The sequence below is a fragment of the Bubalus bubalis genome, chromosome 3 (assembly GCF_019923935.1).
Source record: "Bubalus bubalis isolate 160015118507 breed Murrah chromosome 3, NDDB_SH_1, whole genome shotgun sequence".
Lineage (NCBI taxonomy): Eukaryota > Metazoa > Chordata > Mammalia > Artiodactyla > Bovidae > Bubalus > Bubalus bubalis.
In genome coordinates this window covers 136084075-136108669 of record NC_059159.1, presented here as the reverse complement: position 1 = coordinate 136108669, position 24595 = coordinate 136084075, and the positions used below count along the sequence as shown (strand labels likewise).

The 24595-nt window shown below is 47.5% G+C and overlaps 1 protein-coding gene across 9 annotated transcripts in view; it reads right to left on the bottom strand.

Annotated features, from left to right (window-relative positions):
- Nucleotides 1-24595, bottom strand: part of PTK2B (protein tyrosine kinase 2 beta) — a 139423-nt gene that overhangs the window by 89693 nt on the left and 25135 nt on the right. The window contains exon 1 of one of the 9 annotated variants that reach the window (XM_045165105.1): nt 9132-9263. The exons of 7 other annotated variants lie outside the window; for them this stretch is intronic. The gene's annotated coding sequence lies outside the window, so the exon portion shown is untranslated. Of the gene's footprint in view, nt 1-8999; nt 9094-9131; nt 9264-24595 lie in introns of those variants that run through there. One more of the 9 variants, XM_045165104.1, reaches the window with a different exon arrangement.

Below are 24595 nucleotides of genomic sequence, written 5' to 3'. Positions count from 1 at the left end.
GTCTGAAGAAGCTATATATTTTACTGAATGAAAACATCATTTCTGATTCTCTGCCTGGCCATTTACATCATATTTTTAGTGTTAGATGTAAGAAATATAATAACAGTAACAACTACCATTTATCAAGCACTTTTGTGCACCATATATGACGATAGGGGACATGTACATACACATATATACACACACATCCATACACGTGTACTTTCTTAATCTGAACATCACCTAGTCCTTTATTGGAATACATGAGTATCAAGAGGACAAGAGCCATATCAATCCTTCCCACCAATGATGCTCATGCCTGGCAAGTACTTACCAAGAAGGGGGTGGTCAATAAAGTATGCATTGAATTAAATGTTCTTAAAAAGAGATACAGTTAATATCCTCATGTTACAAGTGGGGAAATGGAATCTCAGAGATGTTAATACCCAGGGTCACAAGACTAAGGAATGGTGGAGCTGAGACAACCCCAAGATCACTTGAGTTAGCATCCCACATTCCTGACCCTCTACCCTCTTCCCAGTGAACATGGAAGAGCCTGGAGTCAGGGTGGTGGTCTCCAGTGCCTGACCTTGACATTCATGCCTATCTCTCTCTCAGCCAATGTGGATGCTTGGCGTGAGAGCCTTCACAGCTCAGCACCCCTCACCTGCCTGCACACTGATAGCCCTGTTGCCAAGCTGTTCACTGAGGTTTCGAAAGACTAATTTGAGCATCTAACCACAGTTTCATCTTTAAAAATAAGACAAAAGCAAGACAGGAAACTGGCTGCAGAGGTCTTTGTTCACCTCCTTTTTCAGAACTGCCTCAGGGAACAGAGGAGACTGAGCAGACAGACGCCCAGGCTGAGAGGCCAGATCATAGAGTGACTGAGGGGAGGCTGACCATTCTTGGCTCTGGCAAGGAAGAAGGCTTTGAGGAAATGTGCACAATTTCTAGAAACTATCCCATCCTTACATTTGGCCTCTGTAACCCAACGTGGGTCAAGCTGCACAGCAAGCTGGCAGATAAACAGTGGGTGGTGAGTGCAGTTAGGTAAAGCTCATGAATGGCAAAACACAGCAAGCACAGGAAAGAGGCAGGAGGGGGACAAGAAGGAGGAGCTCCAGATGGACCACAGAGAGATGGGAGGTTTACCAAATCATGGATGCCCATGGGACCCATCTGGAGCAGAAGGCACAGCAAAGGATGACTAAGAACTTGGTCTGGAATGTGGCTGCATACACTAGTATCTTCATTTGCTTCTTAATGACCAACCCCTCCCACCAGCATGTCTCTGGAAAGCATCATTGTCTGGATCCCTCCAGGGGGCCATTTCAGTCCATAAGTACCCTGGGTATGCCACTTTTGCTTTATCTAGAACAAGCAACAGTCTGGTTTCTCCTTCTGTCCCAGAAGCAATGAGCTCTCATTTCAATGATTGCAATACAACACAGCCAGGACTTCCTTGGTGGTCCAGTGGTTAAGACTTTGCCTTCCAGTGCAGGGAGGACAGGGGGCTTCCCAGGTGGTACTAGTGGTAAAGAAAGTGAAGTCGCTCAGTCATGTCTGACTCTTTGCGACCCCATGGACAGTAGCCTACCAGACTTCTCTGTCCATGGGATTTTCCAGGCAAGAATACTGGAGTGGGTTGCCATTTCCTTCTCCAGGGGATCTTCCTGACCCAGGGATCGAACCCGGGTCTCCCACATTGTAGGCAGACACTTTACCCTCTGAGCCACCAGTGAAGCAGTGGTAAAGAAGCTGCCTGCCAATGCAGGAGACATAAGAGACCTGGCTTCGATCCATGAGTCAGGAAGATCCCTGGGAGGTGGGCATGGCAATCCACTTCAATATTCTTGCCTGGAGAATCCCCATGGACAGAGGAGCTTGGCTAACTACAGTCCATGTGGTTGCATAGAATCTGACATGACTAAAGTGACTTAGCACCCATGTATGCAAGGAGTACAGGTTTGACCCCTGGTTGAAGAGCTAAGATCCCATATGCCTCACAGCCAAAAAACCCAAAACATAAACCAAAGCAATATTGTAACAAATTCAATAAAAGACAAACAAAACAAAAAAACCCACACCCATTCTGAAAACAAAATAGGAGGGTTTGAGGACAACTGCAAGTCAGGGTGTTACAGTTCCTACCTTAATTCTTGGCACAGGACATCCCAGCAAGACATTAGTTGCTTATCTAAGCAGGAGGGACTGAACCAGTTCTTAACAGTCTATGACTCAAGTCGTTAGTATATGAACCTTTGTATCACTTGACATTGGGTTCTTTGTAGGCCCAGGAACCCCCAGGCCTAGCACAGGCTGGCTATAGCAGGGACCCATCCATGACTGGGAGGGGATTCTGTGATTACCAGATGGTTGAAGGAGGGCTACAGGGCAGGGAGGGAGGTGGAAGGATTTTAGGGGAAGACCTGTAAAAAGAGGAAAGTGAAGACGAGAAAACATTGGGAGGAGTGAGGGCATAAAGAGGAGATGATATTCCTTTCTTCTTTTATCTCAATATCACAGCTCTGTTTATTCTGAGAAGCAACCAGCTGCAGCTCCAAAATAGATATGCCAAGAAACGCCTCTAATGACAAAATGTTTCTGCAGGAACCAAGGTTAGAACAGCTCTTTTCAAGCAATGGGAGCAGGAAGAGCCTAGAAGGGGACACTGACGGCTTCCCTCTTGTCCCTTCCAGTCCAGGGCAGTTGTGGTTCTTCCCAGAGTCCCCAGGGCTTGGAGCTGGACATGGCTCTGCCATCACTCGCATGGGTAACAGTGATCAACCCTTCCTCATGAGGGCTCCCATGGCAAGGTGTGACAGATGGCTTTCCTCTCCCTGGGCCTGAATGTCCTTTCCCAGCAGCTTTCCTGAGCTCAGGAGAGATAATGAGATGACCCAACAGAACCAGAGAGTTTGTTAACAGTGTGTTGGTACGTGTACATGAAGAAAACAGTGCTCAGGAGGGAGTCCAACAGGCCAGGCAGACTTTTCTCAAGACTACTGCAGCAGGGGAGAGAGAATGAGCTCATCTCAATACAAAGAAGCAGCTGGGGGCTTACAGCCAACAGGCAGGAGAGGGAATTAGTGGATGGAAAATGACTAAGAGGAACTTGGTTAGGTGTCAGGGGTGGGGATATTCCAGCACTGAAATTGTCAGGCCCAGGATGGGGCCCCATTGAGAGGAGGGCTCCTGACTCAAGTTCGGTCAAGGACAGGGTCCTTGCCAGCAGGATGGAAGTACAGAGTAGTTTTGGGATGAAGAGCTGCTGCCTCCTTTCTTTCCTTCTTCAGAAACAAAGCAGAATGAGCATCAGCTCTCCTAAGGGCCACAGGACGGTCATCCACTCATCCTGGGGCAGAGTGAAAGGACAGTTCTCACTACCTGGAACTGGTCACATGGGCAGTGTGGGCCATTCCCCACACAGAACAGCCCAGCCTAGGCCTGACTCCACTGAATCTTGATTCATGGGGCCTTCCTGGTTCCTGGCTCTGGACCTTTCTATTAACTGCCCAGAATGCAAGGTCTCCTTCTGCACCCCCAGTGCCCCCAAGATGGTCCCTCAGGGAGGACTGGGCTGCCCCAAAGCCAATAGGGCCACTGGCTCAGGCTTCACAGGACAAAGGGCCTCTGTCATGATTTCTCAGTGAGTCTATTCACAAAGTCACCATGTATCTGTGTGTGTGTGTCTTGTATGTAAAACTATTAGTTGATGAAAGTAAACATTTAAACCACATCATGATATCTGTTGCCCTCCTTTGATAGTTCTGCTTTTTTAATGCAGAGAGCCTCCAAAAATGGAAGTAGTCCAGACTTCTCTAGAACCCGAGAGGCCCCATCATCAGGGAACTTTTACTTTTTGAAAATGAAGATTCGAATGCCAGGTAAGCCAGAGAACAGTCTCTCACTCTCTCCCTTCCCATCTTCTCTCCTCCACTTCCCTTGCTGTTTATCACTCTCCTCTGCCCAGCACCCACCCCACTCCCACCCTACGGCCCCCACACACTGACCCATAAGCACAAACACCCTGGAAAAACATGAGCTGGAGCCCTGAGCTGTCCTCTCGTGGAGTCTGTTCCACTGCCTCCCTGGGGGATACAGGCTCTGTCATGAGCAATTTGCATACTGTGCAGTCTGACCAGACGAGCACAGGAGTTCTGCTCAGGCCCTACGTCCCGGGGGGGGGGGGGGAGGGGGGGGGGGGGGGGGGGGAAGTGGGGTGGGGAAGGTTAGGTAGCAAGGGGGACAAGGAAGAGGCTTCAGGTCTCTGCCCCCCCCAGATGCCACTCTGATCTTGGCCTGGGACAGACTCTGCACCATTCAAGGCAGATGCTGATTGGGCAGCTGAAAGACCTCCTGCACTGAATGAGGCCCCCACATCTTTAGAAGCTGGTTTTGCCTGGACAGACTGTGCCATTTACACGGGAAACAAACTGGGTTATTGGAAAATCTACAGCACCACAAGAGGGAGGGGTGGGAATTAGTCCAAAGTCTGAAATAAGTCTGAAGCCTACAGGGACATGGTAGGGTGGCTGAGCAGCCAGGTGGAGGCTGGCAAGTCTGAGATCAGGGTGACAGTGTCCTCTTCTGGGTGGGCTGACAGGTTTCTCACTCTGTCCTCACATGGGAAAAGAGGCTAAGGAAACTAGGAGGGGGTCTCATTTATAAGGGCACTAATCCCGTTCATGAGGGCTCCACCCTCATGACCTCATCACCTCCCAAAGGCCCCACCTCCTAAGACCATCACCTGAGGGGGTTACAGACTTGAACACATGGATTCGTGTGTGGTGGCAGGGTGGAGTGGGGTCACATATTCAGATCACATCAGATGGAGGGATTGAGGAGATGGGAGTGCCCAGGGGATACCTGTCCTCAGGGAGGTTGAATTAATTCTGGAGTCCCCTAAGATTTTCTAGAATGTGCTTGCTTTCCCTGTGACTCAAGTCCCTAGCCTGATTTGCCTGTTGGGTTTCAGATTTCCTGTTGAGCACAGGAAGTGGAATGTCAGGTGGGTTACTGTCCTATTTGAGAAAGAGGCTGAGCAAAGGAGAGGGTGCTGGTAGGACTTCTGGCTGGAGGTCTTGTATTTCTGGGGTAATGCCAATGGGAAACATTATAACATGAGATCTGATGAGTGTTCCGAGTCCTTCTCTCAGGACCGCCCAGTCTGCAGCCCCTCTTGACCTTACCTCACATCTGAACCCTCCCAGGGTCTGTTTTGTGGTCAGGAAGGTACATTTCCAACAACTATCCCCAACAGTACCCATCACTTGGGCCCCCTTCAGGATCTCTAGTTCTCAATATGTGCCTCTTGCTTGCTGGGAGGAGGCCAGGTTATTAGTAATGTATTATTATTACATTATTTGGGTTATAGTATTCCCAGGTGGTGCTAGTGGTAAAGAACCCGCCTGCCAATGCAGGAGACACAGAGATACAGGTCTGATCTCTGGGTCGGGAAGATGCCCTGGAGGAGGGCATGGTAACCCACTCCAGTATTCTTGCCTGGAGAATCCCATGGACAGAGGAGCCTGGTGGGCTATGGTCCATAGGGTCACACAGAGTCAGACACCACTGAAGCGACTTAGTACACACATGCACGAACACAACTATAGTTATAAGGTTAATACAATAACCTTAGAATAATAACATATTGGGTATTTTTAATACATCAGTGACATAAATATTAACTTAATTCTCAATATGAAGCAAAAAGCTCAACACTATTATTCTCCTGCCATGTTACTTGTGGGGAATAGAGAGGTTAAATGATTTTCCCAGGGTCATGGAGCTTGGAAGCTGCAGATCTGGCTCCCACTTCCTTCACAGTATATCACACATCTCTCAAGGAAACATACAGGACTTTGTCACAAAGTGGAGGAGAACAGCCATGGCAATGGCAGGTCCCTGTTCTTGCTAACTTGTTTCTTTTCCTATAGAAAGCGTGTATGGCGCTCTGCCAAGGTCAAGCCCTGTGTGCAGCTGCTTTCCCAGGGTCTCCATCTGCATCCCTTCAGTCTGGGGCTGGGCCTCAGGCCCTGTGATTACAATCAAATCCATGAGCGGGCTGACAGAGGAGGGACGACAAAGGCAAGTGACTCGCCATGTGGGAACTTAGAGCCAAGTTAGGCAGACAGGCAGGTGTGTCCACAGATTAACTCCACGTGGCAAAGTGTCCTATGTGCTAGCAGAGGAGCATAGATCCAGTTATACCCGCGAGCAAGGAAACAGGAGTTAACTTCACCTGAGGAGGCGTGGCATTGGGAGGCGGGAGTGGTGAGGTTTGTAAAACAAAGGAGATGGGCAGGTAAGGTTGTCAGCAAAGCCTAGAATAAATGTGGGCAAAACATTTGGGAAAAAAAAAGCAAAGGGAAGTCTTGCTGTGGATTCAGTCCAAGTGCCAAGGTTTATAAAGGTGACTCTACGCACAACTATGCATAAGGTGGATTTGCAGGAAAAGACTCTGGAGCCTGATACGTTGATTTAGGCAAGAAGCACGGGAGTCTCGGCTAGGATAGGAGGTAGCAGTAAGGGATGGATAAAGGGAGGTGTCTGCAGAGAAGCTGCAGGCATCAGTAGTGGTTTGGAAGAGGCCCTGGTGTCGCCTACTACAACCTCCAGTTGCTGGCAGCCTGGTGAGGCTCTTTGTCAAGTCAGAGGAGGAGAAGCTTGGGTTGAACAGTTCTGTTGGGGGCTGGGGCCACCCAAGGGTGGGTAGAGAAAATATGAGGGTCAGGCATGCTTGCTTAACAACAGCTCAAGACTTCACAGGCCCAATTCTGTTACCCAAGGCTCCTGTTGGCAAAGTCCATTTCAAGTTCCATCTCTGTTATGAAGCTTTTCCTCCTGTCCTTCAATACGCTGACCTCTTAGGCCCAGTGAGGTGCACCTGGCTTATTGTGAACACGCAATGTTCATTTTTGGGACCACAGCTTTCTCATAAGCTGGAAATAGTACCTCATACTCTTCCTCCCCACACCCCTGTTGTATTTAGCACAGGGCCTGGAATCTATGGAGAAGGTCACACCTTCAGGAGTATGGAATTGAACTGCTCGGTCCTGAACCCTGGAGTACATGCAGGTAGCTGCCTGAGGCTCCCTCTGGCAAGTCCACGGGATGTCCCTACAGCTCCTGGTGGAGATGCTAGCAGCACAGCTCTGTCCCTTACTAGCTGTGTCCCAGGCACAGTTCCAACTATTCTGAGCCTTGGTTTCCTCCTCTGTGCAATGAGATGATAACACAGCTGTTTCGGACTGGCCTTAAGGATTTGACTTGAGGTTGCGTGTAGGATGTACAGCATGCAGGCGCCCCATGAACAGCGTCAGAAAGAGCAGGCCAGGCTCTGGGGCTAATCTTAGCCCTGCAGTGGCCTGGATATCTCCTTACTTCCTCATCTACAGCCTGAGGGAGAGTAATCTTGACCCACAGGACTGGTGGGTGGGTGAGATGACCAGTAAGAATTCACAGACATGTGTCACAGAAACGCTTGGTGACTGGACTGGCTCAACACATGGCAGACTTTTCTGGGGCCTCTGCTAAGAGCTGTCACCCAGCCCACCCCAGGCTGGTGTGTGTGTTAAGTCGCTTTAGTCATGTCCGACTATTGGTGACCCTATGGACTGTAGCCTGCCAGGCTCCTCTGTCCATGGGATTCTCCAGGTAAGAAGACTAGAATGGGTTGCCATGCCCTCCTTCTGGGGATCTTCCCAACTCAGGAATCAAACCTATGTCTCTTGTGTCTTCTGCATTGGCAGGCAGTTCTTTACCACTGACGCCACCCCAGGCCAGAGCACAGGCCAGACTATGGGCCTCTGTCTCGCTCAGGGGAGGAGTCCGACGATGAGAAAGATGGAGATTTGTGGGTTTGGAAGACAGGCAGAGCTAGACCCGATCAGAGACTCTTGGAGGTGAGAGTGGAACAACCCTGCAGCCTGAGCTTTAGCCCAGTTGCAGAAGCTCCATCTTAGCCAACTTCTGCTTGAATTTCTCTAGCAATAAGAAGCTCACTATCTCAAAATGTGAGCAGTCTGTTCACACTATTCAAAGCTCTCATTATAGGCAGGCGTTTGTTTCCAGTCAGCCCAGATACACTATTCTGTAACTTTCTGAGTCTGTCTCCTGGACTTCCACTTGACAAAGCGCACCTCACTTTCATGAAACAGCCTTTTGGTAGCAGAGAGCAACTCACCTGCTCCTCCAGGGGTTCGCCAGTCCTTCAGACATTTCTCGTGAGATGCGACCTTCAGCTCCTTCATCTCCCTAGATCCTTCCAGCAAGCTTTGTTCCATTATATGGAGATGGGGCCCTCAGAACTGGGTCCGAGACCACAGAAGTACCATGGCCTCCTAGACTGTGCTGGCCCAATCCTGGTCCCTCTGCCAACAGGGAGACTTCCCTGAGGTCAATGGGACCCTGCCCTTTTCCCCACTTCCCACTGTGAGCAGCAGGATGGCTGCTCTCCTCAGAAGACCTGCCTCTGGAGCCCACATCACAAGGATTCCTGGCTGAACTCTGGCCGCGTGGGCATCACAGGCATCATAGGTCACAGAGAGGTGGGACAGTGCCTACAGAGCGGTGCCATGGCCGCATGATGGAACCTCATTTCCACCCAGCAGTTCCAGTTTTCACATGGGAACGGCTTTTTGCCTGCTTGCTGGTCTCTCCCATCCTGCTCTAACCAGGAAGGCCGGGGATGGACTTGTGAGGCTGGATCCTTCCTGCCCAGTCACAGCGCCTAGCATCACCCCACTGGCCTTCCCAGGGAGTGGCAGGCTGCCACATCAGGGTTGCCCACAAGACCAGAGGATGCATCACTGGTGGGAAGGTGAGGAGAAAGTGGAACAGTTCTGGGGACTAGTGGGGAGGGTGTGGGGATGGAGGTGGGGGTGGGGGTGGCAGAGAACAAGATGAAGCCCACTGTCCCAGGCCCCTACTTTTCCCAAACACCTCCCAGTGGAAAACACAGACCGCCTCTCCCGTAGGTGATAGATAAATTCACTCCAAAAATAAATCCCTACCAGGATGCTGCAGTGGGCTTGAAGGTCCAACCCTTTCGGTCCTGTTCAATCAGATCAGAGGGGTCTCAGAGGTAGCGGGGGTGGGACACGCTCAAAGCCTGGGTCTCAGAGCAATAAGGAAATGACACATACCTGCCATGCTGAGAGGGAGCCTCTGGGCGAATCACGCCCCGGAAGTGGAAAGGGGAGAACTGGTTGGCCCAGAGGAGGTCGGGGTGGGGGAAAGGGGAGGGGAATGAGGCCCTGGGAAGCTGGGGCTCCTGACTGCTGCAGGCTCTGACTTTTCAACTCCATCTGCCCTGCCTGCAGGCTTATAAACTGGGTCAGCAAAACTGGAGGAGGGAGAAGGCTTGGGGCCAGCCCTGGATTAGTACAGGCCTGCAAAGGGTTGATCAGCAGTCTGTGTCCATAAATGGAAGTTCCGAAGGGATACCAGGCCCGGGCTCCCCACCACCTGACGTGGGTAGGTTGGTAAACACCGAGAAGGTGCACACTCACACTCATGACTCAGAGACTGTGTTTTCTTGGCACAAAAGGGCTGAGCTGGCTGCCAAGATGGATTTGAAGACGAGAAGAATTACTAAGGGAGGGTGTTGGATCACGGGGTCACCAGTGACAGGAAGTGGCGGGGGGGGGGTTGCGGAGGTGAGCTGGGAGGCTGCTCCATAGCCCCAAGAATAGGGGTAGTTCACTGGGAACCCTGGGGGAGCAGGGTGGCTGGGCCTCCCCAGCACCCCATTTCCCCTGGGGAAGCATCTTGAACATTAGACGTAGAAGGGTCCTTCCAGACCCAGAGCCCTCTTCACCTTACAGAGAAGGGGCCTGGTGCCAGGTGCCCCTGACTGTGGTCCCATCAGGAAGTTGGAGAAAGAGCTGGGCTGTGGTTCTCCCATGGCTCTTTCCTGTAAAACATCCTCCCCACCTATCCTTCGGGTTTCCCAGGTGGCACTAGTGGTAAAGAACTTGACTGCCAATGCAGGAGATTAAGAGAGGTAGGTTCGATCTCTAGGTCAGGAAGATCCCCTGGAGGAGGGCATGGCAACCCACTCTAGTATTCTTGCCTGGAGAATCTCCTGGACAGAGAAGCCTGGTGGGTTACAGTACATAGGGTCCCAAAGAGTCAGACACGACTGAAGCGACTTAGCACGCATGCACGCACCTATCCTTCATCACCCCCCGGGCTATTTGAATAACCAAAATGTTGTACTTGGAGAATAATCGAGGACCCTTTCTTCTGGTCATCATCTGGAAGGAGAAGAAATCCCCAGTCCTAGACCCATAAGACAAAAGAAACAGTTCTGTCTGGTTTTTTTTTTTCCCCCTCCATCCTGCCAGTCAAAATATACCAGGTGCAGTGTTCCACAGACAAGTCTTTCACATCCTTTTTCTTTTTTTGCACACGGCATATATGGCATCATATGTGAGGGTATTTTGCAGTATTTTAGGGCATCGTGCCAGGGGAAATCCTGCCCCTGCCACCCATTCCCACACCTGTAGGGTTGGATCACATCAGGTGCCTGGTCCTCCAGCCTTTGTGACATTTGGGCTGCTTCTCTCCTGACTGCTGGCTGAATCAGGCCTCAGTTGGGACAAAATAACATGCCTTTCCTTAGCTAAGGTTGCAAATTTACACTTATTCCTCAGGCTACCTGATTCAAGGCTTTCTCCTTCTCTGGGTGTCACCTTCTGGGAGGGCAGGGCAGATCTTCACTCTGCACCGTAGCCCTCTGATCTCATTGGCTCAGTGATGTGTGCTGACTGAAAAGAATGAAAGTGGGCTTCCGTCAGGGTTAAGAACGTGAGATCGGCTGATTTACAGTCATAGTGAGACTGACCTAGGATAGATCTGGCCCGCCCTGCTCCAAATATGCAGAAATGCTGGACAGAATATAACAGAAAAATCTTATCACAGCCAACGTCGAGAGAGGATTCTTAGGTATCAGAAATGGAAGGACTCACAACCAGAGTAGATGAGTGGGGGCTGACACTGTGGAGACCCCAGGTCCTGGGGATGAACACACGCAGAGGGTGACTTCCGGGTCCAGATCCTTTCAAGGCAGGGGTGGAGCACAGAGAATAAATAGAGATGGGCCCTGGGAACACCGTTTACCAGCCCAGAGAGGTGAGAAAGCTTGACCTCTGTCTGGGGCCTGATTAAAAAAAGAAAGAAAGAAATTTTTCTTAGAAACCAAAGCCTGTGCCATTTTAGCAATGTGCACCAAGAATTCTAATACAAGTAATTAAAACAAACAAATTCAAGGACTTCCCTGGTGGTTGAGCAGTTAGGACCCCTCACTTTCACTGCTGGGGCTGAGGGTTTGATCCCTAGTCGAAGAACTAAGATCCTACATGCCATGGTGGTAGCACGACTAAAAATAAATCAATGAAAACAAATGCAGAAATGGTGACAAGTGATTCTGGCAGAGGAAAAAACAAAACTCTTTGCTGAGGGGGAAGAATTCAATCAGAAATGAAGTGGGAATCCCCACCCTTCACATATACAAACACACAATTCAAAATTACAAACCATGCAGATTAACAAGCCACCTGTGAAGAAGGCTCAGCAGACAAAATTCATAACTTTGAAAAGCAAGACCTGGCCAAAGAACAAAACAGACATTTCTCCAAAGAAGACATACAGATGGCTAACAAACACATGAAAAGATGCTCAAAATCACTCATTATCAGAGAAATGCAAATCAAAACCACAATGAGGTACCATTTCACGCCAGTCAGAATGGCTGCTATCCAAGTCTACAAGCAATAAATGCTGGAGAGGGTGTGGAGAAAAGGGAACCCTCTTACACTGTTGGTGGGAATGCAAACTAGTACAGCCACTATAGAGAACAGTGTGGAGATTCCTTAAAAAACTGCCATATGACCCAGCAATCCCACTGCTGGGCATACACACCGAGGAAACCAGAATTGAAAGAGACATGTGTACCCCAATGTTCATCGCAGCACTGTTCATAATAGCCAGGACATTGAAGCAACCTAGATGTCCATCAGCAGATGAATGGATAAGAAAGCTGTGGTACATATACACAATGGAGTATTACTCAGCCATAAAAAAGAATGCATTTGAATCAGTTCTAATGAAGTGGATGAAACTGGAGCCTATTATACAGAGTGAAGTAAGCCAGAAAGAAAAACACCAATACAGTATACTAACGCATATATATGGAATTTAAAAGATGGTAACAATAACCCTGTATGTGAGACAGCAAAAGAGACACAGATGTATAGAACAGTCTTTTGGACTCTGTGGGAGAGAGCGAGGGTGGGATGATTTGGGAGAATGGCACTGAAACGTGTAATATCATATGTGAAATGAATCACCTGTCCAGGTTCGATGCATGATACAGGATCTTGGGGCTGGTGCACTGGGATGACCCAGAGGGATGGTATGGGGAGGGAGGTGGGAGGGGGGTTCAGGATGGGGAACACGTGTACACCCGTGGCGGATTCATGTTGATGTATGGCAAAGCCAATACAATATTGTAAAGTAATTAGCCTCCAATTAAATAAATAAATAAATATATATATATATAAAGAAAAGCAAGACCTGGGGTTAACAGAATAATTCCAGGACCATAAAGAGTCTATTTCAAATATGTAAATGTGAGAGTGGGCAGGGGAAAGATATGAGAAATCGAAGATGATAATTCTTTTAATACTAGGCTAAATTTGGGAGGGAGAATTTTAAAAACAAGGTGACATTAAAATGCTTGTCTGTAATAGCTTGGAAGATGGACAGTCAAAGATTGGAGCTGAGGTGTCCTATCTTCCACTTTGGGGAGGAGGACAATGATGTTGGCTAATGCTAAACTTTCAAATCAGAAAATCCCATGGACGGAGGAGCCTGGTAGGCTGCAGTCCATCAGGTCGCTAAGAGTCGGACACGACTGAGTGACTTCACTTTCACTTTTCACTTTCATGCATTGGAGAAGGACATGGCAACCCACTCCAGTGTTCTTGCCTGGAGAATCCCAGGGATGGGGGAATCTGGTGGGCTGCCGTCTATGGGGTCGCACAGAGTCAGAAGCGGCTTAGCAGCAGCAGTAGCAGCAGACTTTCAAATCAAGTAACGTGTTAAAGATGAGGTAAGTCACTAAAATAATAGAACTGTAATGTATAACTTCTAAAGTAGGAGGGTAAAAGAGGAGGAAATTAAAGAAACACAGTCAATCCAGTGAAAGACAATAAGCCAGGAAAAAAACAAAGGGAAAATGGATTTCCAAATATACAATAATATAGTAGAAACATACTGAATATATTAGAAGTCTTAATAAATTTTTTTAAAAAAGCTTAAATTGCCTGTTAAAAGAGAAAAATCTTTAGATTCAATTTTTAAAAAACCAGTTATATGTATTTTACAAGAAATAAAACTAAAATATTAGAAAAGTTGAAGATAAGGGGAAAACTGCAAATCAGACCATTACTAAATTAAAGACAGTTGATACAAGTATATAAAATTACAAACTAGCTGGATTTGAAGAAAAAAATAAAAATATGATTATGATAAAGAATGATTTTTAAAAGAAAACAATTTACCAAGAAGATACAATAATGAACATATCAAAACACAATGAAACAAAAATATAAAGCAAAAGTGAACAGGAATACATAAAGAATTTTCACCGTCCATACTTCATTTGGTCTGAGCTCTACAGAACTGTGCAGATGCCCAAAGTGATGGAATTAGAAGCCAAGTCCTCTAGGAGGTGATTAGGTCATGAGGGTAGAGCCCCAATAATGGGTTTAGCATCCTTATAATAGAGATATTAGAGGAATTACTACTCTTCCATCACCACGTGAGGACACAGGGAGAAGACAACTGTGAACAGCAAGCAGGTTCTAACCAGACTGCAGACACCCTGATCTCAGACTTCCCAGCCTCCAGAACTGTGAGAAATAGATGTTCGAAGTTTAAGCCACCTAGTCTATGGTTCTTTTGTTACAGCAGCTTGAACAGATAAAGATGCTTGCTGAATAAATGGATGAATTCAGATAATACTCCAAGTCTGTGCTTTTTCCTATTAAGTTAAAGCACCTATTTTACCCATCTTAATCTTAACCATCTGTCTCTTCCCTTCTCCCAGATCTCCCCCCGACAACAAAGGCTTCTCCTTTCTCCAGTCTGTTTACTGGCCATTTCCCCTCCCTCACCCAGAGCTGGCAGAGGAAACAGAAGAAAGCCAGGCTCTCATATGTCCAGTGTGTCTCATAAACACAGCCAATCTCACTATATACCAGGAAATGATGCTCCCGGTGGTTGTTGAGGGAGAAGGCAGGCATGGAGTGTTGCACAGCACTAGAGATCTGGGAGGAGGTGAGTTTTCTATTCTCTGCTGTCAGTTGCTAGCATCATCTCCCCATCCTGAGCAGATGTCTAAAAGTGATGGGGGAACCATGAGGTGTTTAAACAATAACTGAAATGGACCCAGAACTATTTAAGTGGTGAGGAAGTTCTTGGGGACAAAAGAAATATCATCAGACAGATGAATTTTAATTGGTAGCTTTTAAAAAATTTCTTATTTTGAAATAATTGTAGACTCATAGGAAGTTGCAAAAGTAGTACAGAGTCCAAGTACCCTTGATCCATCTTCCTGTGATGCTGAAATATCTAAACCAGGAAACTGACATCGGTTTACTGCTGTGAGTGGACAACAGACCAAATTCCATTTTCACCATTTTCCACAGGGATTTGTATGTGTCTCTGTGTGTGTAGTACTATGCACTCTTATCCCATGCATATGATTGTGTAACTATCTCCCCAATCAAAATGCAGAACTGTTCCAGCACCATGAAAGAACTCACTTGTGTTACCCTTCATTTCTGCAACTATTGCTTTGTTCTCTATCTCTACAGTTTTGTCTTGTAAGAATGTTACATATTGGGATCATACAGGAATCTTTTGGCATTGACTCTTTTTTTCACTATGTATAATGCCCTCAAGATTCATCCAGGTTGTTGTGTTTATCAACTGTCCCTTCTTTCTTTTTACTGAGTAGTTTTGGGTTGTGTGGGCCACCCAGGTGGCTCAGGGGTACAGAATCTGCCTGCCAATGCAGAGATGTGGGTATGATCCCTGGGTCAGGAAGATCCCCTGAAGAAGGAAGAAGGAAGAAGGAAATAGCAACCTGCTCCAGTATTCTTGCCTGGAGAATCCCATGGCCAGAGGAATGGTTGCTAAGAATCAGACACAACTTAATGAATGAGCACAGACACAGATACACAGGGCTGCATTCCTTCAGAAACCCTTTCGCTCTCTTTTCCAACTTCTAGAAACTGTTTGTTAGCTTGCTGGTCCCTACCTCCATCTTTAAAGCCAGCAGAATAACATCTTCATCACTCTCCATGTGAGCCATACTTCTGACATCACATCACCTTCTTTGACCCAGACCCTCCTGTCACCCTCTTATAAGACCCCATGTGATAGGCAACCAGGTAACCTAGGATCATTTGCCCATCACAAGGTCCTTAACCTAATCACAGTTGCAGAGTCCCCTTTGTCCTGTAAATCAACACATTCACAGGTTTTCAGATTAGGACCTGGGCATCTTTGGGAGGTTCTGATTATACACCAGATATACAGTATTAAAGCATTAAGACTCCTTTTGAATAAGAGCAAAGTGTAGTCTAGAGACTGAAGAGGCAGAATTGAAAATAGTCATTTACTCTAAAAACAACTTTCACTCATGACAAAAGGGCACGTTGGTTTTAAAATTTCAGACATAGGCAGTACAATAAAAATGTCATTCTTGAAAATCGAGGATGGGACTTCCTTGATGATCCAGTGGTTAAGACTCTGGGCTTTCACTGCAGGGGGCATGGGTTCGATCCCTGGATGGAGAAGTTCCAAGTACTGCATGGTGTGGCCAAAAAAATAAATAAATATAAAAGAAAATCACTTTTAGTGTCACCACTATTAGTCACATTGCCTTCAAGTCCAGGAAAGAAAGACCAGTGAACAGGTGACTTGGTCTGGGAAATCCTACAAGCTTGGCTGCATGACCAGGAAGTCAAACTCAGTCATCTCCTCCTTCATATAATAACTGTTGTCAAGCAGTTCAGCAGTATGTAAATGATTATGGACATATAATTTATGACCTTACAACCTGTCCTTTCTGCAAAGCTGTATTTAATCCTTGGCTGTAACATAATTCTACATCGTCAATTCCCAAGCACTTTAGATGTCACCATTTCCCTCCATTCCTCAAACTGAATTATCTTCCCAACAGACATACACACCTGCCAGCAGATGTAACTTTGTTGTATGATCAAAGTTGGCAAGACTACTGCAGGGGGACCTTCATTGTTTTGTCTGCCTTCAACACCTCCTTCCCCTTCTTCAGAATTTCCCTAGTTCTCTTTGTGGGGAGCAAGTCCTCCTTCCATGGCAACCAGCTGGTTCTAGTGGAGGCTGGCCATCATGGGAGACCATCTCCTTCTCCTGTCTGGACCACAGATAGGATACAGGACACCCTCGCTAGGGCAAAATGGCACCCGCCCTGTTGGCCAGGAGGTTCAGTTCAGTTCAGTTCAGTCGCTCAGTTGTGTCTGACTCTTTGTGACCCCATGGACTGCAGCATGCCAGGCCTCCCTGTCTATCACCAGCTCTCGGAGTTTACCCAAACTCATGTCCATTGAGTCAGTAATGCCATCCAACCATTTCATCCTCTGTCATCCCCCTTCTCCTCCTGCCTTCAATCTTTCCCAGCATCAGGGTCTTTTCAAATGAGTCAGTGGCCCAGAAATGGACACATGACCTTAGCCAGACCAATCATAGTTTTCTTTGGCATTTTTCAAACTTTGGCTTAGGGAGTGGGGATTTTCCTTGTGGGTGAGAAGGTTGTGGATGAAAACTCGACACAGTTAGTGGCAATGCCCCTGGCTTTTGGAGAAGTTGTTCTGAAAGAATGAAGCCAACATGCAATGAGAGCCAGAGAGGCAGACGGGCAGAGCCAGGAGTCCCTGGCCATGTCTAAATGCCTAGCTTGAGTTGACCTTGAGTTCAGTTGTTTCCTGAATCTTCCCTTAGTTTGGATATGTGATCCTGCAAATCCTGTCTTTGGACCAGCATCTTTGGGGTTTGTGTCATCTACATCTACGAGGCTATTGACTGTGGCGATGACAGGTGTGGGATGCCTTCTTTTTCTTGCTCTATCCTCAACAGCAGGTTCTTTTCTGTGGATGCTTTCTTGCTCTTGCTTTTGGGAAACTTATTCCAAAGCCACCCTTTGAAGGTCTATGTGACTGATGATGTTTCATGAGTAGGCACTTGCAGGCTAGTCATCCTCAAGCAGATGAATAGTGGGAGATCATACCTTCAAAGCAGCATCACCTTAGAACAATCCTGTGACCAAAGTGCCTCTTTTACTTAAGCTTTGATCTTGATGTAAACTGCCATTACAGGGTACACATGGAGATTGTGTTGTGGTAACCAAAGCATGAGTGTATGTGTGTGTGTGTGTGTGTGTGTGAGAGAGAGAGAGAGAGAGAGAGAGAGAGGTTGTGAATGTGTGAATGACTGCACTAGGGACTTTGCTTATTCATACTTACAGGGCTTCCCAGGTGGCCACAGTGGTAAAGAATCTGCCTGCCAATGTAAGAGATGCAAGAGACACTGGTTTGAGCCCTGGGTCGAGAAGACTCCCTGGAGAAGGAAATGGCAACCCACTCCAGTATTCCTGCATGGAAAATCCCATGAACAGAGGAGCCTAGAAGGCTACAGGCCATGGGGTCTCAAAGAGTCAGACAAGACTGAGCAACTAAACAGCAACAAGAACAATTCATAGGTCAACATGTACAATTAGTCCAAGCTGGGCCCTTCCTTCCTTAGACTTCCCTGGTAGCTCAGACGGTAAAGCGTCTGCCTACAATGCAGGAGACCTGGGTTCAATCCCTGGGTCGGGAAGATCTCCTGGAGAAGGAAATGGCAACCCACTCCAGTATTCTTGCCTGGAGAATCCCATGGATGGAGGAACCTGGTCGGCTACAGTCCATGGGGTCACACAGAGTCTGACACAACTGAGCAAATCCCATGAAAAGAAAGGAGGGAGAGAAAACTTGACAATGGATTAAAAAGCAATGGACACTGTCTCTGAATTGTCCTAGTAAACAATAGACTTTGGGGACAGGCAGCCCATCCCCAAATTAAGGGTGACTCACTGGCTTGGCCTGGTAGCTCTTTATCTGCCCCACTGCCTTCATCTTGAACATCTGATAGAACAAACCTCCAACAGGAACAACCCCATCCATGAAGAGCTCACGGCAAACTTGTGCTCTAGACTTTTTGGATCTCTTTTGGTGTAGGATTCTGGAATGAATCCCCTTCAAGCCTGAGACTAGATAGGCAGTCCTGTGAGCATGCAGTTCTCTGCCTTGTGTCTCCTTGAGGGGGCATGGCCTCCTCTGTCTCAGGGGAAGGAGACACACTTCTCCTTCAGTGCTTCTTGCTGCTCTCAAGATAGAAAGTGCCAGGACACCATGCCATCCCCTTGGGTTCAAAATCACGTGCCTCCCAATTAAAGTTCCTCTCTTGACTCTTAGAGCCAAAACAAGTCCGCAAGTGTGGGCTGGCCCTGATGACACGTCCCCTCTGCATGGTGAGGATAGTGTTTTTGCTCTAACAAGCACTGACATGAGGCAAGCTGGTTGCAAGGCTTTTCCTGTCTTTTGTTTTCCTTGCTCACAGGAACCCATGTTGACCTTGACTTAGCCTTCAGGGTATCATGCTTATGTTGCCTATGCTGGAGACTACCAATTCTGAGGATGAGTAGGTGAGTGAGAAAAAAAGCTTTGGCACTGTCAGGATATGTGTAAAGTATATTTTAAAAAATGGGGTGGTAGGGGGACACCATTTGTATTAATGGGTGAGCATTTTGAAAGGTGGGAAGGGTGGCGGTCTTGGAGCTCAGAAGAACAGAAAGGGGATCAGCAAGGGAGAGGGGTGGTAACTCAATCAGGGTCCCACCACCCCCCCGCAACATGCCCCCTGAGTCATGCATGACAGGCCCTGCAGAGCAAGTGCCGAAGTCAGCTCCCAGCTTGAGGAAGCGGGGCCTGAACAGCGAACTGAGTCATACTTATTGAAGAGACCATGGGAACAAAAGCTGTCACTGGGAGCCTGTGCGGGGGCCAGCATTCACACTGCTTTTACCACCCATTAGCAGTGTTTCTCTTTCCTCAAGTGGACGGGCTACGTGGGCTGTGGGTTAAGAAAATCAAACACAGGTTCCATTTTGCACAGCCTCCTTCAGTGGGCGGATTTAACCCCATAAACCAGGTGTGTTTGGAGAGACTGGCTTACAACTGACATTTTACTTTTAACATTCCCCAGAGTGAGGTGGCTTCCTGGTGGCTCAGCGGTAAAGAATCTGCCTTCAATGCTGGAGACCCGGTTTCAATCCCTGGGTCAGGAAGATCCCCTGGAGAAGGAAATAGCAACCCACTCTAGTATTCTGGTCTGGAGAATCCCATGGACGAGGAGATTGGTGGGTTGTGGTCCATAAGGTCACAAAGAGTCGGAGACAATTGAGCGACTAAACAACAGCAACAAGATGAACACAGAGTGAGACTCCTTGGTATTCAACAGTAAATGTTTATAAAATGAACCTACTGCTACTGCTGCTGCTAAGTCGCTTCAGTCGTGTCCGACTCTGTGCGACCCCATAGACAGCAGCCCACCAGGCTCCCCTGTCCCTGGATGACTGGAAAATGCTGATCATTTTAGGTTTTAAACTGTGGAGTCTCATTGGAGGCATGATTCTGTTCTTATTGTAAAGGATCTTTTTGCAAACCCAGGTCTAGCCCTGGGTGGAATCCTCTGGGGACAAGCAGAGGAACAAAAATTGACAGCGGGGCTTGGCAGGTTCTGTCCTGACACTGCTACAGGGCCTCAGGCAAATCACTTTCCTGGTTTCTCATTTTTGTATTTTTATTTGAAAAGCAAAATTTAGAAAGTGGTGGTCACCCACATTTCCACAATTCCAAATGAAGTACTGTTTACATGTTGCAGACTCTTGCCTTGTTTGTTGACCAAAGGACTGTCATGGGTGATAGCTAAGGTCCCTTCCAGCTTAACTTTCTCTAATTCAATGACTAATTATTCCACGTGTATGTGCAAAGTCGCTTCAGTTGTGTCCGATTCTGCAAGCCCACCAGGCCCACCAGGCTCCTCTGTCCATGGGATTCTCCAGTCAAGAATACTGGAGTGGGTTACCATGCCCTCCTCCTTCCAGACCCAAGGACTGAACTCACATGTCTTATGTCTCCTACATCTCCTGCATTGGCAGGCAGGTTCTTTACCACTAGTGCCACCTAGGAAGCCCAATTATTACATGGGTCCAGTCATAACAGAGATCAGATCTGTCTCCCTGGTGCTCCCCCACCAAACACCTATATTTTTGAAAAGTTAGTGGTAATATGTGGTTAACCACTGATACTTGTACAATACAGGATCCCTTGTAGCTTGATTACAAAGCAAGAATTCCCAACTTTTTTTGTTGACTCTTAAAAAATATCAAATTTTTATTATAAAATTTTAAGTGTTTTGCAAATAATTGCTAAAAAATGATACCCCATGGGCTGAGATTGTTGTTTAGCAAAGCAGCTAAGTCGTGTCTGACTCTTTTGTGCTTCCATAGACTGTAGCCTGCCAGGCTCCTCTGTCCATGGTATTTCCCAGGTAAGAATACAGGAATGGGTTGCCATTTCCTTCTCCAGGAAGAATTCCCAACTTTGTAATGTGTTTATTCATCTTTCCCCTGAAGCCATGGGCTTGGAGAATGGGTAAAGGCCCCGAGTGAAGTTGACCCTTCTCTCCTAAGGGCTTGGAAATAGATCTTCCAGGCAAAGCCAGAGCTTTGAGAGTCACTTGAAGTATCCATCTTTCCTCTTGGAATCTTCCTTGTATGAAGACGCTGTGCTTGCCTGGGGAAATCTCACTGAAGAAACTGCAAAGGCTCTGGAATGTTTGTTCATCCTTGGCCAGACTCCCAAGCTCCAAGGTTTTTGTTTTTGGCCACACCGTGAGTCATGCAGGATCTTAGTTACCTGCATAGCCCAGGGATAGAACCCACAATCCCTGCAGTGTAAGCCTGGAGTCTTAACCACTGTACTACCAGGGAAGTCCCTTCAAGATTTCAGTAATATCCAAATTCTATGGTTTGGCTACACTTTTGTTAGCTTCCTGTAAACTGCTGATGTCACAAACTTTTGTATCTCTGGCTTACTCCTGTATTTGCAAATTCAGCCTTTTCAGGTCACTATTAAACAAAGAAGCACCATGAAGTCTCCATGATACCCACCCAAATGCCTCTTCCCCAGCACCTCTGTCACACCTCGGGCACGTTCTCACTCATTTGTTTTCATTATTGAAAAGACAGAGCTCTCTATATACTTCCAAACTAGAACTAGAAGAAGACTCTAACTGGATAATAAACAGCCACCTTGGTCATGAGGTCCAGAGATGAGGAATCTATTCTTCTGGCCACAGGACAAATACACTCTGTAAAGAAGGATTCAGTTCTCTCCACAGAGGCTTTTGAAGGTCACTGTCATTTCTCAGTTTGCTACAGTTTAGGCATTTTTTAATCTCCTTCATTTGACAAGGAGGGAAATGGGACCAGGTTTGTCCAAAATAATCCTGATCTCTAAAATTTATGAAAGACTTTAAAATGTGTAAAGGATATTGATGGGCTTCTCAGATGGTGCTAGTGGTAAAGAACCTGCCAGTGCAGGAGACATAAGAGATGTGGGTTTGATCCCTGAGTGGGGAAGCTCCCCTGCAGGAGGGCATGGCAACCCACTCCAGTATTCTTGCCTGAAGAATCCCATAGACAGTGGAGCCTGGTGGGCTATGGTCCATGGGGTCGCAGAGTTGGACACAACTGAAGCGACTTAGCACGCACACAGCTCAAAGGAGATAACGTGCATTTGAATATGCATTCGACAACTCAGGTGTTCTTAGTTCCATTTTACAGGTGAACAGAGGGAACCTCAGGGCTATTGAGGCAGGACCCAAGATCAGAGGAACTGACCCAGAGACCTGGAGCATGTCCACCCCCTCTGGGCCCCATGTCTCTGTCACTGCACAGTGGTGCCACTTGAGAATCCAACCAGAAAACTGGTTTACCCTTGAGAGAGAGAAGCTGCCAAAGAAAGAGTAAAGAGATCGAGATGGAAGGAGAAGGACAAAAACGGAGTTCTCCAGCTCTCTGCAATGTATTTTGCTGGGCTCTTTCTATGTTACCTTGTATGACTGTCATCATTGCCTGGTGAGGCAAATATTCCAATCCCCTTAGAAAACAAAGACTTGGAGAGGTTAAAGAAACTTGATCTAAATCACAGAATCAAGGGGGAAAAAAGAGGATCAGGAGTTGGAATATAGGTCTTCAGACTTCAGACTCTCACCTTCTCTACTGTTTCATGCTACATACACCACATCTGTGAACTCCAACTCGCAAACATCCGGTTCTGATCAGGACACCAACAACGGGTAGGAGGAGGACTTCAGTCCACTGAGTGGTGTCTGGCCCAGTGGCCTGAGGTTGGAATGTAAAGAACACACAGGAATACAGGAAATGGCAGGGAGGGGGCGGGGCGGTAAGGTGAGGGGAATTGCCGATCTGAGGAACTGGGGGCTGTCTGGTCACAGGAGCTGCATCTGAAAGGCAGAGGGACCAGGGACTGGAAGAACAGAGGGCTGCAAGGGGGTGGGGTGGGGAAAGGGCAGTGCCAGCACGTTGAAGAACCATTTCCAAATGGAAGAGAGTGAGGGGAACTGTGGCGGCTGGGGACGGGGGAACGCGGGCCTGGTGCAGGGCAGGGCTGCGTGGGAGCAGAGAGGATCTGCAAGCTGCCCTGTCTGCATCACAGCATCTTGAGAACAAGTGCAAGCAGAGAGATCCGGCCCTTCAAGAACCACCTACCCAGCCGCCCCCACAAAGACATTACCCAATGCCAAGTAAGAGCGAAACGGCAACCAATTTAGGGCTCCCGGGGGATGAGCCAATATCTCTGGAGCATGATGCTGGCCACCTCTGACAGTTACCTTCCTCTTGTTGCACAGAGAAGCCAGGGAACTGTTTGTATTGTCTGCAGTGCTCCATGGACAGTGCGCGGAGGTGTGATCACACTTCCCCAGCTCGTTGCTAAGCAACAGCATTAAGATGATATGCCAGGCTGAAGCTCTGGGAGATGTGTGTTGGAGAGTGTGCATGCTGGGAAAGAGTTGCAGAGTGGAGTGGAAAGAGAAATAGGCTCTGTGGATTTCATTTTAACTCAGGCATCTTGACAGGTGAAGTCTGGGAGATCCTTGTCTTGTGGAGGGAACGTGGAGGAGACTGCAAGACTCTGAATTGTGAGGAACCAATGAAGAAACCTGACTATTCACCATATGAGAAGAGGACCGAGTTCTGTTGAAGTCTGTATCTCAAGAACAATATCTCAGGATAGACAGTTCTCAGGCATCTAGTCTCACTAGTTATCAACTTCTATTTCAGATTTTTCCCCCCACATGCTATTCAGTTCTCATTGTGTCCAGAGATAATTTTATTTATTTGGGATCATTTTATCTAAATTGGAAGGGGAAGCTCTTTCTGTTTGTGAAGCTTGGAGCTTCTAGGTACAGGTTGCTCGTATAGAAAGCTGTGGAAGCCAGGAGAATGGACTGGTTTAGGAGAACAGGAATTCTTCATCTCTGGGGTGTCTACACAGACTGGACAACCACTTGGCATGACAGCATCTTTGAAGAGTGGCCTTGAAGGAGAAGCAGGGTAGGCAGGACAAGAGGCAGTAGGAACAAAGGCAGGAGAGATGAAAGTAAAGGATGTGTTTTGAGAAGACCGGGTCAAACCAGCAAAAGGTAAGGTAGAATGTAATGGGCTGAATTGTCTTCCCCCACATGCAAATTCACATGTTATTGGCCTAACCCCCAGGACTTCAGAATGTGGCTGTTTATTTGGACCTATGACTTTTAATGAGGTAATTAAGGTAAAACAAGGTCATTGGGGGTGGACCCTCCTCAGCATGACTGGCATCCCTATACGAAGAGGAAATACAGACAGGGATATGAACTGAGGAAGGAACATGTGAGGACACAGGAGAAGCTGGTCATCTATCAGTCAAGGAGGGAGGCTTCAGAAGAAGCTAATCTTGTGAATATTTGATCTTGGGCTTTCAGTTTCCAGAACTGTGAGAGAATAAATGTTTGTTTAAGCTGCCCTGCTGCTGCTAAGTCACTTCAGTTGTGTCCAACTCTGGGCGACCCCATAGACGGCAGCCCACCAGGCTCCCCCGTCCCTGGGATTCTCCAGGCAAGAACACTGGAGTGGGTTGCCATTTCCTTCTCCAATGCATGAAAGTGAAAAGTGAAAATGAAGTCGCTCAGTCGTGTCTGACTCTTAGTGACCCCATGGACTTCAGCCTACCAGGCTCCTCTGCCCAGGGGATTTTCCAGGCAAGAGTACTGGAGTGGGGTGCCATTGCCTTCTCCATTAAGCTGCCCAGTCAGTGGTATTTGTTACACAGCTGAGCTGAGGAATAGAAGAATGATGAGAAGCAAGACTGAGAGAATGGACCAGAGAGAA